The following is a 16,910-nucleotide window of genomic DNA, read 5'->3' as shown; positions in this document are numbered from 1 at the left end:
CCTCACCACTCCCTCCCTCTTCCTCTCCCTCTCTCCCTTTGACTCTTTCCCACTCCTTTGGGTCATTCATTGGTCCTTTTATTCATAATTGTATGGGAGGGAAATCCATCACCAAACATAAAGAAAAATCTATCCAGGAATATTTGAAAGATAGCTGAAGGGATCCTTTGTTTACCTGAGGCCAAATAAGCTACAAACGGTTCATAATCCTGGGGGGAACAACAGTTACCCAAATCATGAATATGCTTCATGGCAAACTAATCTTGATAACGAGTAAGATGTCTATTCAGTTGTCCTCTGAATGCAATCTGTATGTTGCCAGTTCTTTCTCTGCACTGTTGGTAAGTAGAGCCAAATATATGACAATGGGGGAGAAATTTTCGTACTGATATACCAAATATCCATTTGCCTTTTTAATCTAAAACACAACATTCCTTACAAAAAAGCTACTTAAATCTTGCCTTTTGTTATGTGATTCAGTGCGTTCTGTCCTCAAGGTCATTTGCTTCTATGTATCTACAGACATAGTTAATGGTGTCATTATGACTGGATGTCATTTTTTTTTTTTCTGGATTGACTTTATTAAAAAAAAATTAGATGTTGCAAGTATTTCTCCATGCATGCATCAAGATGTCAAAATACTACACCTTTCATTTGAAACTGGAATAATATGGGAAGTTCTTTGTTCCCCAGCTCTTGAAGAAAGGAGATATACATGTTGATACTGCCTTAGTCATCATGTTGTGCGGTCTATTATCCCAAAGGTGTCTGTGGGGGACACCAGCGGCCCATCAAAGTCTAACCTTTCCCTTTCAATATGAATTTCTGCCACCGCTTTTGAGGATGAGAGTAATGAATGCTTTCATGTTAAGTGCAAGAGAATATGCAGTGTGGGTAGAGATCAGAGTTTCTTTGTTCTATTTACATCAAATCTTCTCTCAATTGTTGCCGTTTAGTTGCCAGCATAATTGCAGATGATACCCTGTGTCCGGATGCCAGGGAGTCAGAGACGTTGTGGCAGAAGCAATTGTAGCTAGCCTTACTTACCTCGCTCGGAAGTCAACAATAAATTGAGAAGAGGGCACTCAGGTGAAAGCACTTCAGAAAAGGTGTGCTCTGAGGGTTATCGCCTTTACTGCCCGCAGCAGCGACTGCAGGACTTAAGTCCCTCAACTATTTATCCACAAATTATCCTCCTAACTTCTTCATGGCTGACATTCCCCACAGATCCGATGACGCAAATCCTCCCAAGCTGCCTAGAAGGTATGGAGTCACCAGCTCTGCTGCAGGGCAGCTCACCAAGTCTAGAAGAGCGTGAACTGTTTATTTGATTAATATTCATTTGTTTCATCATGTCCCAGGTTTTAAGCGAAGCACTGAAAACACAGGGATGAGTAAGACATCTGTGATCACTACTGTGTGAACTTCAGTCTAGTAGAAATGAGACCCAATTAAGCAATTAATTATAAGAAAGTCTGACAAATACTACAAAGTTAAGTACGTAAGGAGGAGTTTAGAAACGTTAAAAGGGCAATCTTCTTTATCGTGTGGATTAGTACAGGCATTCTGAAGGCCGTGATGTTAAGGTCGAAGCTGACTTGAGGCACTGGGCAAAGAAAGAGGATTTAGAACTCCAGGAAGAGAAAACCGCATGGTCAAAGGCCCTGGGGTGAGAAAGTATAGCACATTTGAGTCTCTGAACAGTGTGGTGCAGGTTGAGCGACTGACGTAAACACATAGGTGCTTCAGAAAGGTGAGAGCTAAATCATGAAGAGACAACTCAACAATTTGTGGTTAATTACCAAGAGCAATCTATAGAAGGCTTTTTAGCAGGAAAATTGAAATCATCATTGTCCCTGACGTTAAAAGGTATGCTCTAAAAAGAACATAGAATAGGACTAGGAAGAAAACAGGATGAAAGAGCAGAGAAGGAAAGCATGCTTCCAATGTGAAGCTTAGCAATTGAAAGTACGTTAGATTATTTCATTTCCCAGGATGATGACAGGACAAGACTCGGCATGGGGTGGGAGACACTGAGGCAGGAACTAAATGCTTAATGGATGAGGGAGCCAATGATAACAATCCAGGGGAGCCCTAGAAGCTAGAACAGGTCCTGTGTGAGATGCAAAGGAATAGGACTTTTTAAAAGAAGCTAGAGGAGCAGTGGTTTGGAAGACATGATAATGACCCAAGATCCGACAGACCACACCTCTGATCTTGAAATAAGAATTAGGTGGGAGAAGGAGTGCCTCCACTCTCCACTCTCCTTTGAGAGAAGGAGAGGTTTCTAAAGGAAAATACAGCGACCTCAAAGGAGAGTGGAGCTTCTTTAGAAACCAGAATTTCTTGAAAGATTTTTAACTAGTTTGAAAACACTAGCAACTTTTCCAGTTCATCACAAATGGCTTCTGAGACTTTCTCAGTGCCCTGCTCATCAGACTGGCTTATTTCATCTGATCTCCAACTCAGCTGGGCAGGGGAGCAGAGCCTGTCCTTTGCCGAGTTGTAGGTATAGGACACTTGGTTGTTTCTGCCAAGGAAGGTCACTCTGTAGGTCTTCTGGATTCTGTGAAGCCCAGAACTGCTCAAAGAAGGCTCACTCTTTGTTTTCCCTGCCAGGCGCTTTCCTGGGTATTCTTGTCTTATTATACTCACATCACCTACTAAAGTCATTTTTTGTTGTTGTTGTTGTTGTTTGGCTTGGTTTATTCAACTGCTTTTAAACTTTAAGCATCTCAAAATCAGTGATTGTGAATTATTTATATTTTTTTCTTTAGTGTTTAGCAAGCAGAGTTTCTTAATTAACTAATTAATTAATTCATTAAACCTGTCCAGGTGAGGCATCTTGCTTTTTCATAGAAGGAGCTTATATCCCTCTGTTCTGCAAAACTAATGATTCCCCATACTTCCGGCTAATATAAAGTGTTTTGCTACCAAGTTTCTTTAGGATATTAGCTTTTAAAGGGAAGGAATTAATATCTCTCAATAGATTTTCTGCCAAGATGTAGGGAGACACAGATTTGAGCTCATATGCCAACTCTAATCAATTGGATGTCATCCCCTACACTACTGCTTTGAGAAGGATTTTGAGACTTATTCCAGGCACTGCAGGAAAGACTATCATAAGTATCATAACCGATTTGGAATGCACGTCTTTGCTTCAAGATTTGGGAATGATGGCACTTTTCCCACGTATTTCTCCACCCTAATCTAGAACTGTTTAATAGATGTTAAAGTAACAGTTCTAGTGCCCTCAGGAGAGATATTAGGTTGTGTTACAATTGTGCATGCTATGCTACCTTTCAACTCTCACTAATCTTTCCTTCATGAAAATTTATGAAATCATATGGTCCCAATTATACAATCTGAGTTATCAATTATTATTTATGGCTCTGAGTTTATCTTCTTTTCCTAACAAGATGGTAGTTAATATGAAAGCAAGACTCTTCTTTCCCTGAATATTAACTTTGACTTTGGCTAAAGAAATTGTATCAGCTGGCTATTGCTGCATAAAAAACCATCCCCACTTTTCTACCTACTCACTCCCGCCCCACCACGCCACCACCCCCAAGTGCTCAGGCTGCACCACATTTGCTCAGAGTTCCCAGGTCCTGCTAAGGTAATGCCACCATCGTCTCTCTCCATCCGCCATCATGATCATCTACTGGGACCTCATCAGCCATAATGAGATGTTCTCTGACATTTACAAGATCTGGGAGATCACGGGTGGGCTGTGCCATGAGGTGGAGGTGAAGGTGGTCAGCAGGACAGAGGGTAACACTGATGACTTGCTCATTGGTGGAAATGCCTTCATTGACAGCCGGAAGGCAAAGATACAGAAATCACAGTCATCCCTGGTGTGCTATTGTCATGAACCATCGTTTGCAGGAAACCAGCTTCACAAAAGAAGCCTGCAAGAAGTACATCAAAGATTACATGAAATCAATCAAAGGCAAACTTGAGGAACAGAGCCCAGAAAGAGTAAACCCTTTTATGACAGGAGCTGCAGAACACATCAAGCACATCTTTGCTAATTTGAAAAACTGCAAGTTCTTTATTGGTAAAAACATGAATCCAGATGGCCTGGCTGCTCTGCTGGACTACCTTGAGGGTGGTATGACCCCATATAGGATTCCCGTTAAGGACGGTTTAGAAATGGAGAAATGTTAATGAACTTGGCTACGTCTTTAGATGTATCACCGGTCGCCATAACTGGCTCTGCTCTTCATCTGCACAACACCAGGACTTAGACAAATGGGACTGATGTCATCTTGAGCTCTTCGTTTATTTTGACCCTGATTTATTTGGAGCAGAGGCATTGTTTCTAAGAAAAAAAAAAAAAAAAAAACATGTCATTGTAGGCTGTCTAAAAATAAAATGCATTTAAACTAAAATAAATAAATAACCCCCCTGCCCCACTCCCCCCCCAAAAAAATACTACCTGCAAAATTCAGTGGCCCACAACAAACAATAAACATGTATCATTATGCTCACATTTCTTTGGATACTCTACAGTGGCTCTGCCTCAAGCTTTAGGTTCTGCAGGTTGGCTGAGTTGACTCATTGCTGAGGTTTCAAGGGATAGTCAACTAGGGTAGCCCTGATCAACATATCCCCCATTTTTTGGAGACAAGTAGATTGCCAAAATCACATTGCTTCATACCAATGGCAGAAGCACAAGAGAGCTGCCTCTAATGCAGGACATTTCATGTCTTTGCTAGAATCCTATCTTAAACACTTTTTGGCCAAGTCAAGTACATGATCAAGCCCCGCTCCAGGCTCTCTGCTCAGTGGGGAGTCTGCGTCTCCCTCTCCCTCTGCCCCACCCCCCATTCTCTCTCTCTCTCTCAGATAAATCAATCATTAAAAAATAATAAAAATAAAATAAAAGTGGTGATAACCTGCAGGGCTCTGAAATTGCATTATGACAACTGAGAAGAAATTGCCCGGCATACGTTGGCATTCGGTAAATATTTGTTGAACTATTGAATTTCTTTTTCTACCCTCACAGTATATACAATGTGTGATACCCGAGAGGGTTTTAGAAATTCACTGGACTTTAATCAAGGTGGGATTTCCAGATTCCATCTCCATTTCATTCTGTGACCTTAGGCAAATTCAGAAATGTTTCTCTTTATTATATTTGCAGGTAAATCACAGATCTCAGGTGCACTGTTTATTAGAGAATATTTGGGGACTCTGATAAATATTATGTAAGCTGTTCCAAATATTCAAAAATGTAACTTCTAATCAGACCTCAGCAATAATGGCCTGAAAAATGTCATCTGTTCAATGACTAATTTTTTGATCTTAGGTAAGAACTGCTTTCCACTTAAGGAGTAAAATTAACCTTCCAGCCTTTTAGGCATCAGTTGTTGTAATACATAAGTCCCCAAATTGAGAATCTTTGGCTTTGAAGCTTTATTTTTTTGGAAACTTTATAAATATAAATAAGTTCTCATGAAGTATTAATGCATCCTCTCCAGGCCATAAGGAAAGAAAAAAGTAGTCATAACGAATAAACAAACTCACAAAACTCACAATATCTTTAAATATATAATGAAAGAACACATTTAAAAGGCAATAATCAGAAAACTGAGTTACCAGTAATACACCATTTAATATTTCTCTCAAAAAGTTGGAGGGAAAAATGTATGCTTTACCTAACATCATACTCACACAGGATAAAAGGCAATCTGAGAGTGATCATTGTCTCTGAGTAGAGAACACTCTGTGGGAAATTTGACTTTCTCCCATGGAGTTTGCATTCCTTATGGTCATTAACAATGTAAAGGGAAGTTCTGGGAGGCTACAGATTTCACTCTGCGGAATGATTATTGTTTAGAACAAAGACGGTGTCAATATTTAACATTACATTTCCTAAAACACCTGGCATAGGTTTATAAATGAGGTTAAAATATTAATAAATATTTATTTACCAATTCAATTGTATTTTTCACAATTGTATTTTTCTATCTATAAATTTGGGGCCAGAGAAAATAAGAGTTAATGCTGATATAGGCATCAACCTGCTAAATGTGTTACTTAATATTTTGAGGCAACTTTAAGATGTAGATACTCTTATTAATCCCCATTCTACAGATGAAAACATGGAGACATGCAGAGGGGAAGTAGTTTACTGAAATCCACAAAGCTAGCAAGTGGGATCGAAACTCGGGCTTTCTGGGTCTGTCTGTGCGTCTTACCGTGATGTGACCAAGCTATCTTAGAGGAGGCTTGCTCCTTCAGGAAGGCCACATGGCACAGTGAATGTGCTTCAGACTGTTACATGACATGTTCTTTTAAAACAATGCAAATAAGAACATACAAATGACTTGATGTAATGAACTGGACCAGATTGCCAGATATCACATTTCATACCAGAAAGATTCAGTGGTAAGTTTTATAATGGCCAGCTATACTTCAACTGAATTATAACTCATTTAACTTCTTTCTTTGTGTATAGTATTATACATTAGTCAGTATTATAGTAAATATGTACTTTGGACAGATGTAAATATGCTGTAATAAAAAATGTTTTTCTTCAAAAAAAAGAAAACAATGCAAATCAGGAAGCATTAAGATCTACTGGGGATCTTAAAACTTAGAACAAACAGGCCTCAATTAAAAGCCCATTTCTCCTCTTTATTAGCTCTGCAACCTTGGGCAATTTTCTTATATCCCTAGACCTTAGTTGTTTTTTTTTTTTTCTGTGTCAATGGAGAGTATATTTACTTAAAAGGGTTATTAATGAGATAAGAAAGTATGCTTAGCAGAGTATTGGCATATAATAAACAGGAATTATTAATACTATTTAGTTCAAGCACCCAGGGAAATTAAATGGCTCGCCCAAGGTCATCCGTCTGGTTATAGAAAAGTGAGGTCTGAACTATGGATTTCTGGGTTCCAAGCCCAATACCTTCCACTCTGTTAATGGCCACTCCTCAGGGATTTCTCACATGACTTGATAAAGTGAGATAATCCAGAAAGGAAACACATCACCCACCAGTGTGTTTGCAAACCACGCAGGGTGGCTAGGCTTTGCGACGTGTGACAGCACTCCAAGCAGCCTGCACGCTAGTGTCACACGTTTTCGTCAACAGATCAGAAACCTAACAAACAAGTATTCACAACAAAGTCAGATTTCTTCATGAGGCTTTTCCAATTAACATTTGAGGGCTCGATTAAGTTTATAGCGTCAATATCTGTATTCCCATAGTAACTGCTTCTCCACTGCCAGCTCTACACCATAGCATTTGTCATCAATCACTTAAGAATTCCATGCATCTATTATAGATTTCATACCTCAGTGTTCGTCTGCTAGTTTCTTGCTTAATATAATGTTATATCAAGAATTTTTTAAAACCTACTCATTCCCAAACCATCAAGTTATTTTACTCTCTCAACTCTTATAGGAGAAGGTATGCATGTAAGAGACATACTCTATCTGCCTGGGGTTTGGGAAATTTTAAAGCTATTCATAGACCTCATAGCATGTAAGCTATTTTGTGCCCTTCTTATAGATTACATTAATAAAATTATTTATTTTGCATTTGATTTCGAGGAATTCAGTTAATGTAGCCATGCTCAAAGCCATGCTTTAAACGCCTCTGTGTTCTGCACAGCATTATTCCAGGAAGGCCCTAAACGTCGTTCTTTCAAGTCATATTTTTGACGACCCCCCAATGCTTTCTGCAAATATTTTCTCTATATACTCCGAGTCTGATTTGATTTAGCCCCACAGCTTTATAAATGTCCCTGAAACACATGGGGTATAACTATAATCGATGATTCAGCACATTTCCATCACATAAAAATCAAATTTCCAGTGGCACCACTTACTCTTTATTGTGCTAAGATCAATAGCTGCAGGAACCCTTCACCCAGCCGTGTGCCCGTCTGCCCAACATGTATTCATAATATCGGTCTATAAATTCAATAGAAATATTAGGTTACAGGGGCATTCATGCTCAGAATAGCAAGATTTCCTGAGTCTGGAGAGTGTGCTGCAGAGAATCTGCTCTTCTCACTACGAAACTGCTCAGAATCTTCCAGAATGGCAGGTGCACCACAAAACAGGACTCTGCAACTGTGTGTGGTGAGCAGATGGGCAGGGTGAATTGGGGGATATTTTTAGGACCTATAAAGACATTCCTTCCCATCTACTTAGCAGACTGTAAGAACTAGCATCCTTGGATACATCTATATTCCCTATTTGTTGAACTTTTTCAAATAATTTGTTGGGACCTCCCTGGAGGTCAGAACAGGAGTTCTGAGCATGGTCCATGAGGGCGTACCTCTTTCAGAGCTAATTACTCACCTGTTTTGCCATTCTTCTTGCTCGTGTATTTCTTATATATTTATGTAACCGTATAACTAATTACACCTACATATGAAATTAATGTAACCACAAATATTGTTAATGTCTCATCTAACCTTGAAGAAACTATTCCACCGAACAAGAAGCTTCGACACAGACTTTCAAAATACACAAAGTTCGAAAGCTCTTTTGAAATTTTGGTTCTCAAAACAAGCCTGAAGCACTTTTAAATAGGTTTTCCTGATCTTAATGCTTTCTGGTTTGCATTGTTTTTTAAAAAACATGTCTTTAAAAAACAAAACAACAACAACAACAACAAAACATGTCTTAAAACTGGCAACATTTTCTAAGACTTTGCTCAAAGGAGCTCATTGGTAGCTGATCTAGATCGAACATTTTACCTATCCTCCCCTCCCCCAAAAACACGCTTTGGATGGACTTTCACTGACTTTTGCCCCAATTAAGATTCCACCAAAAGACTTGCTCTTATGAGGTAGGAAAATCAGTTTGACAAGAGAGCGAGGTTTTGTTACCAAATATGTCTGATGAGTCCTTATGATGTTTTATTTCAGGGACTAGGTTAAGAAGAGAAGGACAAAGAAAAAGCTAAATTGCTATGCATAATAAAACACAGGCAACAGTGGCATTTCTGGGTGTGGCCTAAAAAGGCAGGGAGGGAGGTCCCAGTGATGGAAGGAAGACAGGAAAATCCAGGCGTGGGACAAGAGAGGGTGGCGTGGGGTTTGTCCTATGATAGGAAGCGATGTCTGAAGCGAGAAGGGCATCCGGGAGATGGTGGTGAGGATGCTGGACATTTTAGGAGAGGCAGCATGCCAGTGTTTCAAGTGTTGACTCCACCATGACCTTATAGTCCTATTCCGTACTCCTGATCTTCCTCAAAAAGACTGCCACACACAGCTGCCTATGTGAGTGGCATTTTTAAAGAAGTTAACAGTATTGGGGCGCCCGGGTGGCTCAGTTGGTTAAGCAGCTGCCTTTGGCTCGGGTCATGATTCCAGGGTCCTGGGATTGAGCCCCACATCGGGCTCCCTGCTCAGCAGATAGCCTGCTTCTCTCTCTCCCCCTCTCCCTGCCACTCTGCTTACTTGTGCTCTCTCTCTAGCTCTCTGTCAAATAAACAAATAAAATATTTTTTTAAAAAAAAGTTAGCAGTATTTGGGCACCTGGGTGGCTCAATTGCTTAAGTGACTGCCTTCGGCTCAGGTCGTGATCCTGGACTCCCAGAATCGAGTCCCGCATCGGGTTCCCTACTCGGCAGGGAGTCTGCTTCTCCCTCTGACCCTTGCCCTTCTCATGCTTTCTCTCTCTCTCTCTCTCTTTCTCTCAAATAAACAAATAAAATCTTTAAAAAAAAAAAAGTTAGCAGTATTTGTACCCAAAGTGTGGCTTAGAGAAGACCAAAGGGGTCTAAGAAGTGAAGAAGTAAGTCAAAAATAAGAATTGATCAGAAATAGGAGGTGGGAGGGAAAGAGTCAAGGGTATCTGTGCTTCCAAAGAATATCTGGGTTCCCAGAGGAAAAGGAGATCCTGCTTTTCCTACCATACAAACGGACTCATTTGGTATCAGAGGATGGGCTTGGGCACAGGTGGACTAATATATGATAACACAAGGATGTTTATACACTTGAGTCAGAATTTAAGATTGAAAAGATAAGTGGAGCCGAATGACTTGCCTCTGCTTTGCCATACGGCTCCCTGCTTCCCCCCACGCCATGGGGCTTCTCTCATCCCCAGTTTTTTTGAGCTTTGGGTCCTGGAAACGGAAGGACGAGGAACAGTCTAAAATGAGAGCTGGTGAAGTGGATTAGCCAGATGCTTCCACATTGCTCTTTCAAGGATCCCTGCGTCCTCCTCCACGCAACCGTATACCTCGGACACCCTCTGGATTATTCAGTGTCTTCTAGCTTCGGTGTTTTGTGTTGTTTTAAGGCTTACTTGTTTATTTGTTTTTATTTGAGAGAAAGAGAGAGTGTGGCCTAAGCGTGAAAAGGGACAGAGGGAGAAAGAGAATCCCAAGCAAACTCCCCACTGAGGGCAGAGTCCGACATGGGTCTGGATTCCAGGACATTGATCATCCCCTGAGCTCAAATCAAGAGTCAGATGCTTAACCGACTGCACCACCCAGGCACTCCTAGCTTAAGTTTTAAAGAGAGAATTTGGTGTATTAGGCACTGAAGTGAGTCTTGCCAATGGGATTGAAAAAGTGAAGACCAATGTAAGGATCAGTGCTCTGAGATGGAACAGAAATGTCACTTAGAGGAGCCTATAGCTTCCCTGTTTCTTCAATTCTTGAGATGTGATCAATAGATTAATGAGTATTTCAAAAGAGATACACACATCAACTGAAAGATGTTTCTATAAGGACATCCCTAAAGCAGAATCAGAGTTAACCACTCGATATGGTGACCAATGTATCAGATGTGATACATTTTAGTTCACTTCTGTTTAGGGAACTTACTCTTTAATCTTCCCCATGACACGTTAGACCTCTGCCCATCACCAGCAATAACATAAAACCTCAGGCACAAACTTTACATACAGTACGATGGTTTAAACATGCACAGGAGAACATACAGACCACGCAGGTGTCACAATGCCCTCATTATGAAACTTGGGGCAAAACAGTTAACATATCTGAAATGTCCTCTTCTCATCAACAGAATAATCATAACCAAGACTGTTTTGTAGGAATTAACATATGTTATCTGAAAAGTGGTTTTAGCCAAGGAGTAAACTCAATGGCTTAGAATGTTTGTTAGTTTTATTCTAGAGAGCCTTCCAGGCTAGCTTTCTCATACTCTTGCTTCTCCTCCCCTAGCACACCACACTTTTGCCATTTGTTATTATCTGCAAAGCCAAACAGCCTCATAGGCTAAATACATTTTTAATGCTCAGAGTCGGGAGTCTTGCTAGTGACTGTGTGGAGAGAGATTTTTGGCCCTGCTTGATTGTAGCAATTGTGCATTTAAGAGAATGGAAAGGCTGGAAGCCAGTGTATCAGCCAAGCAAATGCCACAGATGCCCATCTCATTTAAAAATAGTTAAAAGCTATATTTTCAAAGGCAATAGACACACACACATACACAAACATGCACCCTAATACCACCACTACCAAAGCATTAGCTATTTGCTTCCCAAAGCCAAAATAAACTATTTACATTTTACTCTCATTTTCTCTTTTTGGAGATGTTTCTCTATAGGAGTAAATCATGTCTAATTTCCCCCCGACCCACATAAATTCTCAGGACTCTCAATGCCTCTTTAATGGTTAAAAAGGAGTGGATAACTTCATCGTGTATTTGCTGTGTGGCTCGAGCTATGCTAAGAGTTATGCTAAGAGTTCTGCATCTTGGCTGGGATTCCTCCCAGTTGTTGTCTTTGATTTATGGGTACAAGGAAGTTAAGTAATTCCCTCAATGTTCTATGAGCGATGAGTGCTAAATGCTACCCCAGTCTGTCTTTCTGACTCCAGAATTCATGCAATTAATCTTCATTTGACATTGCCTTTCAAGCTCTTCACTATTAACATTTGTACATATTGTGAGCATACCATTTGTATATATTAACATTATTTATATACATTATTAACATTAGTACACTTCTCTGTAACAGGCACTGTTCTAAGTTCTGTATATGTATTATTTCATTTGATCACCAAGACCTTACCATGAGGTTGGAATTGTTTTTATCATTCCCAATCTACAGGTGAGTAAACTGAGGCATGAACGGGGTGGTAATTTGCCAGAGATTACACTGTTATTAAGGTGGAGAGACAGGAGCATCTGGGTGGCTCAGTCGGTTAAGCATCTGCTTTGAGCTCAGGTCATGATTCTAGGGTCCCAGAACCGAGCCCCGCAACCCGCATCAGGCTCCTTGCACTTCCTTCTCCCTTTCTCATTCCCCCTGTCTGTGCTGTCAAATAAATAAATAAAATTAAAAAAAAATAAATTAGAGAGATAGGACGCAGACCCAAATCCTCCTAGTCTGCATGCCTTGCCTGCCCCCCACCCTGCCCCAGGGCCGCACTCAGGATTATGAGCCACTGGCACCTGAGTCACAGGCCACCTTTAGAACCCACACGGGCTGCTGCATCGTCAGCACACCAAATGTCTGCCATTCAGAAAGCACTCAGTGTCCTTAGTGCCCACACCTGGGACTTTTCTCCCCTTCCCACTCCCCTGGGCTCACCTGGAGAAACTCCTTCATCCTCCAAGGCCCCCAGGGTCACTTTCACCTCTGGACTTCTCTTCCCACCTCTCTTCTCTAGACCACATTATTTCCAACAGCACTATGACTGGTCTTGCAGTGTGCCCGTCCTTCCATTACGTCCCTGTTGATTCCTTACCATGCTCTCTCCTCTAGAGGACTAGCTCTCAAAGGAGGGGTGGTGTTGGTGGAGGTCACCAAGAGGACATGACCTCCAGTTGCCCTTGAGCAGGAGCTGAGTAATTGGAGGATCTTCCCCATCCCCGGCTTTTGGAATGTACCTTCGGCCTCCTATCCCCACACCTCCAGGAGGCAGTGTTGAGAGGGTAATATGTTATTGGGATCATCTGGTACCTTCTGCCTCCTATCCCCCCACCTGAAGTTGCTTTCAAGGAGGCAGTGTTGAGAGGGTAATATGTTATTGGGATCATCTGGTAGCATACGTAACCAATCCCACAAAGGCCTCTGGGTAAACTTTCCATTCTGGCTGCCGGGTGTGGAGATGCACTCGTCCTGCAGACACCCAGGACAAGACTGGTGGGTAAGTTCCCTCGCTTCATTATATCGGCTGCATAGTGATCTGGAGGAGTCTGCGTCTTTCTCGGGTCACTTCCTGCCCTCCGTGCGGGGGTGGGGGGGGCGGTTTCTGCTGTCACTTGGGAAGCTCCCCAGGTGTCAGACCAACAGATGGCATTGTGGTGTTCTGTGTTCTATAATGTCTGGCAAAATGACTGGCATATAGGAGATACACATTTAATTATATATTGAATTGAATTCAGGACAGCCATTTCAGCTGTCCCTTTGGTTCTACACCCAGTCGGGATTATACCAAAATCAGACCCCCTTCCCCTAGTTGTGCTCTAATTAGAAAATTTGAGTGAACGAACCACAGGTTTGGCTCTTGTTCAGAATCCTCCTGTCCGTGACTTTTGTTTCTCTAAGATAATTTTAGCTCAGTTAAGAATAGCTGTTTGGTGGGGGCACCTGGGTGGTGCAGTCAGTTGAACCTCGACTCTTGGTTTTGGCTCAGCTTGTGATCTCAGGGTTGGGAGACTGAGCCCAGGGCCAAGCTTCCGGCTCAGCATGGAGTGTGCTTAAGATCCTCATTTTCTTTCCCCTGTACTGTGCCCCTCCTCCTCCCCCGCCCATGATGGTGTGTGCTCTTTCTCTCTCTCTCTCTCTCTCTCAAAAGGAAATAAATCTTTAAAAAGGGTGGGGGTTGGGGGGTTCAGTCATTATGCCTCTGCCTTTGGCTGGGGTCCTGGGGTTGAGCGCCACATCAGGCTCCCTGCTTGGTGGGAGGCCTCCTTCTCCCTCTCCCTCTGCTTGTGTTCCCTCTCTCGCTGTGTCTCTGTGAAATAAATGGGTACAGTCTTAAAAAAGAAAAACAAAAACGATGTGGTGTGTTGGTTCTCTATATATGAGCGCAGGGGTCTTGAGTTCGCACTTTGGCTTGGCCCCTCCTCTCTGACATTTTCTTTCATGTACTTTCCATTAATGGTTGATTCCCAGACCTTTTACAAATTACTCTGGGCTGTTAGTGATATTTACCAGTTCTTCTTAAAAGCACCATGTGTTCAGATTAAGACACCAATTTTAGAACCATCTCCTATAAAATCTGATGCCTTCCTGTATGATGCTAATATTAGTTTCTTCGTGTGTTCCCAATTTTCAATCTTAATATTGTTTCATTATGAGAAGTAATGTTGGTGTGAAAATCTAATTTAATATACTAGGCCTGCAACAGTCTCTCATACGGATGTCGGAAGCTGTCCCAGTTCCCTTGCAAAACAGAGGCAGGAGGTGGAAATGGGAGGCAGCCCTGGCAAAAGCACAAAGGCCAGGAGGAAGAGGGGAGACCAGCCTGTGGAATTTTGCCAGAAGACCATTGCATGCAGACTTTGGTTTTCTAAACCCTTTGTTCTCTATAGCATTTTGTACCTCTCTGTTGCCTTAGCTTCCACCTTTCCGTCTATTCTGCGTGGATGTTCCCCATCTGATGCGTGTTCTCATTAGGCCTGTGATTGTACTTGCTTTAATACTCTTCCAAAATCTCCCCCCATCAGTTACTCTGAATGTGGCCACTTCTTCTGTTCCACCTCCAGGACCACACTTTCCCTACCCTCCGCATTTACCTGTGACTGGGGATTGACCTCTTAGATCCCTTCACTCTCCAGACTGCCCAGATCTACACCGTCTTGCCTGCTGCACTGGTTTTTACACTTGACTTAATGTCTCATCCTCAGAGTCTGACAACACAGGAGAAATGACTATATTCTTTTTTTTTCCCCCTTAGATGACATAATAGAAAAATTACTGAAATATAACTTGCATCTGGTCCAGTTTCTGTTCTTAGTGAGCTCTAGAAACTTAAGCAAACCATCAATGAGGCATGGAACGTCAGAATACCTTGTATCGTCTTTTCAGTATACAAATTCTTATGCTCGATCCTAGACCTATTGATTTGGAATCCCTGGAAGTAGAATCTCAGGAATGTGTATTTTTCAGACTCTAGATGATACTAATGTCTACCCTTGGGTTAGAAAAACAACTCAGTTTTGATATCTCAAATTTCCTTCTTAAGGCTATTTCTCTATCAAAAGTTTTCCTTTTAAATTTTAATAACTTGACTTTGTATTTACCTAAAATGAAGAAGTTACTTTTTTTTTCTATAATGTATTTAGCTCTGTTTTAATATATTATTTCAGGAGATTATCATGACTCAGGCTGCACTTTTATTTTTTTTTTTTAAATAAGAAAGAGAATTTGAGTTATCTGGAAGAATAACCACAAGGAAGACTTATTAAATTCTAAGTCATTGTTGCACAGATTCTTCAAAATTGTCCAGTCTCACTGTTAATTATCATTAGCAGTGATGAATGGCATAGTTTATGATTTCTGAGCAACTGACTTTCCCTTAAAAGGCCACTGGGATTGTACCTAACAACATCATGTCTTCTATGTGGAGTAACTGTTGCCGCATAGCAATAGAGGCCATACAGTAAGACATGAAAATTTTAAATAGGAAAAAAAAAAAAAAGCCATGATGCTGACCCAGCTGCTTGCTGGAAGTGGAGAGGAAACATTAGTGGGGAAGGAGAAGAATTAATTTATAATCTAGCAGGGGCAGTTGCATAACACCCTTGGCTTCTGCCTAATGGGGTAGGTTTTTTCACTTGGTTTTCAAGTTGAAAATCGTTTCTTCCTACACAAAGACTGGAAGTTTACAGAATTTCTTCAACTCTCACATCAGAAGGCAGAGCAGAAAAAGTTGTCCTTTGGGGGTAACTAGTAAGAGTCATTTTGTGGTGAATGCACTGAAAGAAATAAAGCTTTTAACATAAACTAAGAAATCAGAAGAGCGATAAGTAGGACTATGAATTTATAATTGATAGACTATCTGGAAATCCTGAGTTTTTTTTTGCAGAGACTGAGAATTCTCTGCATTTATTTTTGAAGCCATAGTCCTGGACATTGTCCATTTTGGCAAAGATCAAGAACAGCACAAATACTTAACAAATGGCAGGAAGCCAGAAAAAGGTCTGGGATGTACAAAAGCGAAGAATTCATTACAGATGCCCCTGAATGGTGATTTACCATGTTCTCGGTAGACAAGTATCAACATCAATATTGCACACTCTAGGACTGCCTGGGGGGCTCAGTCGGTTAAGCATCCAGCTCTTGATTTTGGCTCAGGTTATAATCTCAGGATTGTGAGGTCGAGTCTTGTGTTGGGCTCTTTGCTGGGCATGAAGACTGCTTCAAATATTCTCTCTCTCCCTCTCTCTCCTTCCTTCACTCCCTCTCCTACAACTCTTAAAAACCTAACGCTCACTCTACAGAGCTGGTTTCACTTTCTCTCTGTGTGCATTTAAGTTAATCATTTGGTAAACTGCCTAATACTAATTTTGTTTTTTTCTAATCCATTTGCTTGTCTATATACATCTTGAATAAAAGACATGCTTAAAGGATAGTTTTACAAGACTGAGTGGACCTAACTAGTCATTAAGCAGAACCTAAAACAAAAACATCACAGCCTTAACAGAATGGTGGCTGGAAAATGTCAAGTTGTGTTTCCTTTCTTTCTAGGAGGGTAAATCCTGGCAGGGGGTGCAGCCTTAAGTGAGGAATAAAGTTAGGTCTCCTTCTGCACAAATGCTCGGTCTTCTCTCCTTTCCTCTTGCTCTCCCTCTCCAGTAATCCCCCACTTCCTTTCTTCCTCCCCTTTCTGCATCCTTCTATTCCTACCATAAACCTAGCCTGTGAAGCAAACACATGCCCGTTTTCCTTCTTTTCTTTATTTTCCTCTATGCCTAATGAAAAATGCCCCAAAAGGTCCCCTGTCTGCATGAGCCCAGTCCCA

At 41.2% G+C, this 16,910-nt stretch overlaps 1 protein-coding gene and 1 pseudogene across 2 annotated transcripts in view; both read left to right on the top strand.

Annotated features, from left to right (window-relative positions):
• Positions 1-16,910, top strand: part of LOC309855305 (uncharacterized protein) — a gene marked incomplete at its 5' end in the record, with an annotated part of 601,888 nt that overhangs the window by 466,700 nt on the left and 118,278 nt on the right. The gene's annotated exons all lie outside the window — the stretch shown is intronic.
• LOC309855199 (translationally-controlled tumor protein pseudogene) lies at positions 3,632-4,367 on the top strand (annotated as a pseudogene). Its single transcript has one exon. The product of its transcript is annotated as a translationally-controlled tumor protein pseudogene (transcript).

Source organism: Mustela nivalis (assembly GCF_964662115.1).
Source record: "Mustela nivalis genome assembly, chromosome: 20".
Classification (NCBI taxonomy): domain Eukaryota; kingdom Metazoa; phylum Chordata; class Mammalia; order Carnivora; family Mustelidae; genus Mustela; species Mustela nivalis.
This window is presented reverse-complemented; position numbering and strand designations above follow the sequence as displayed.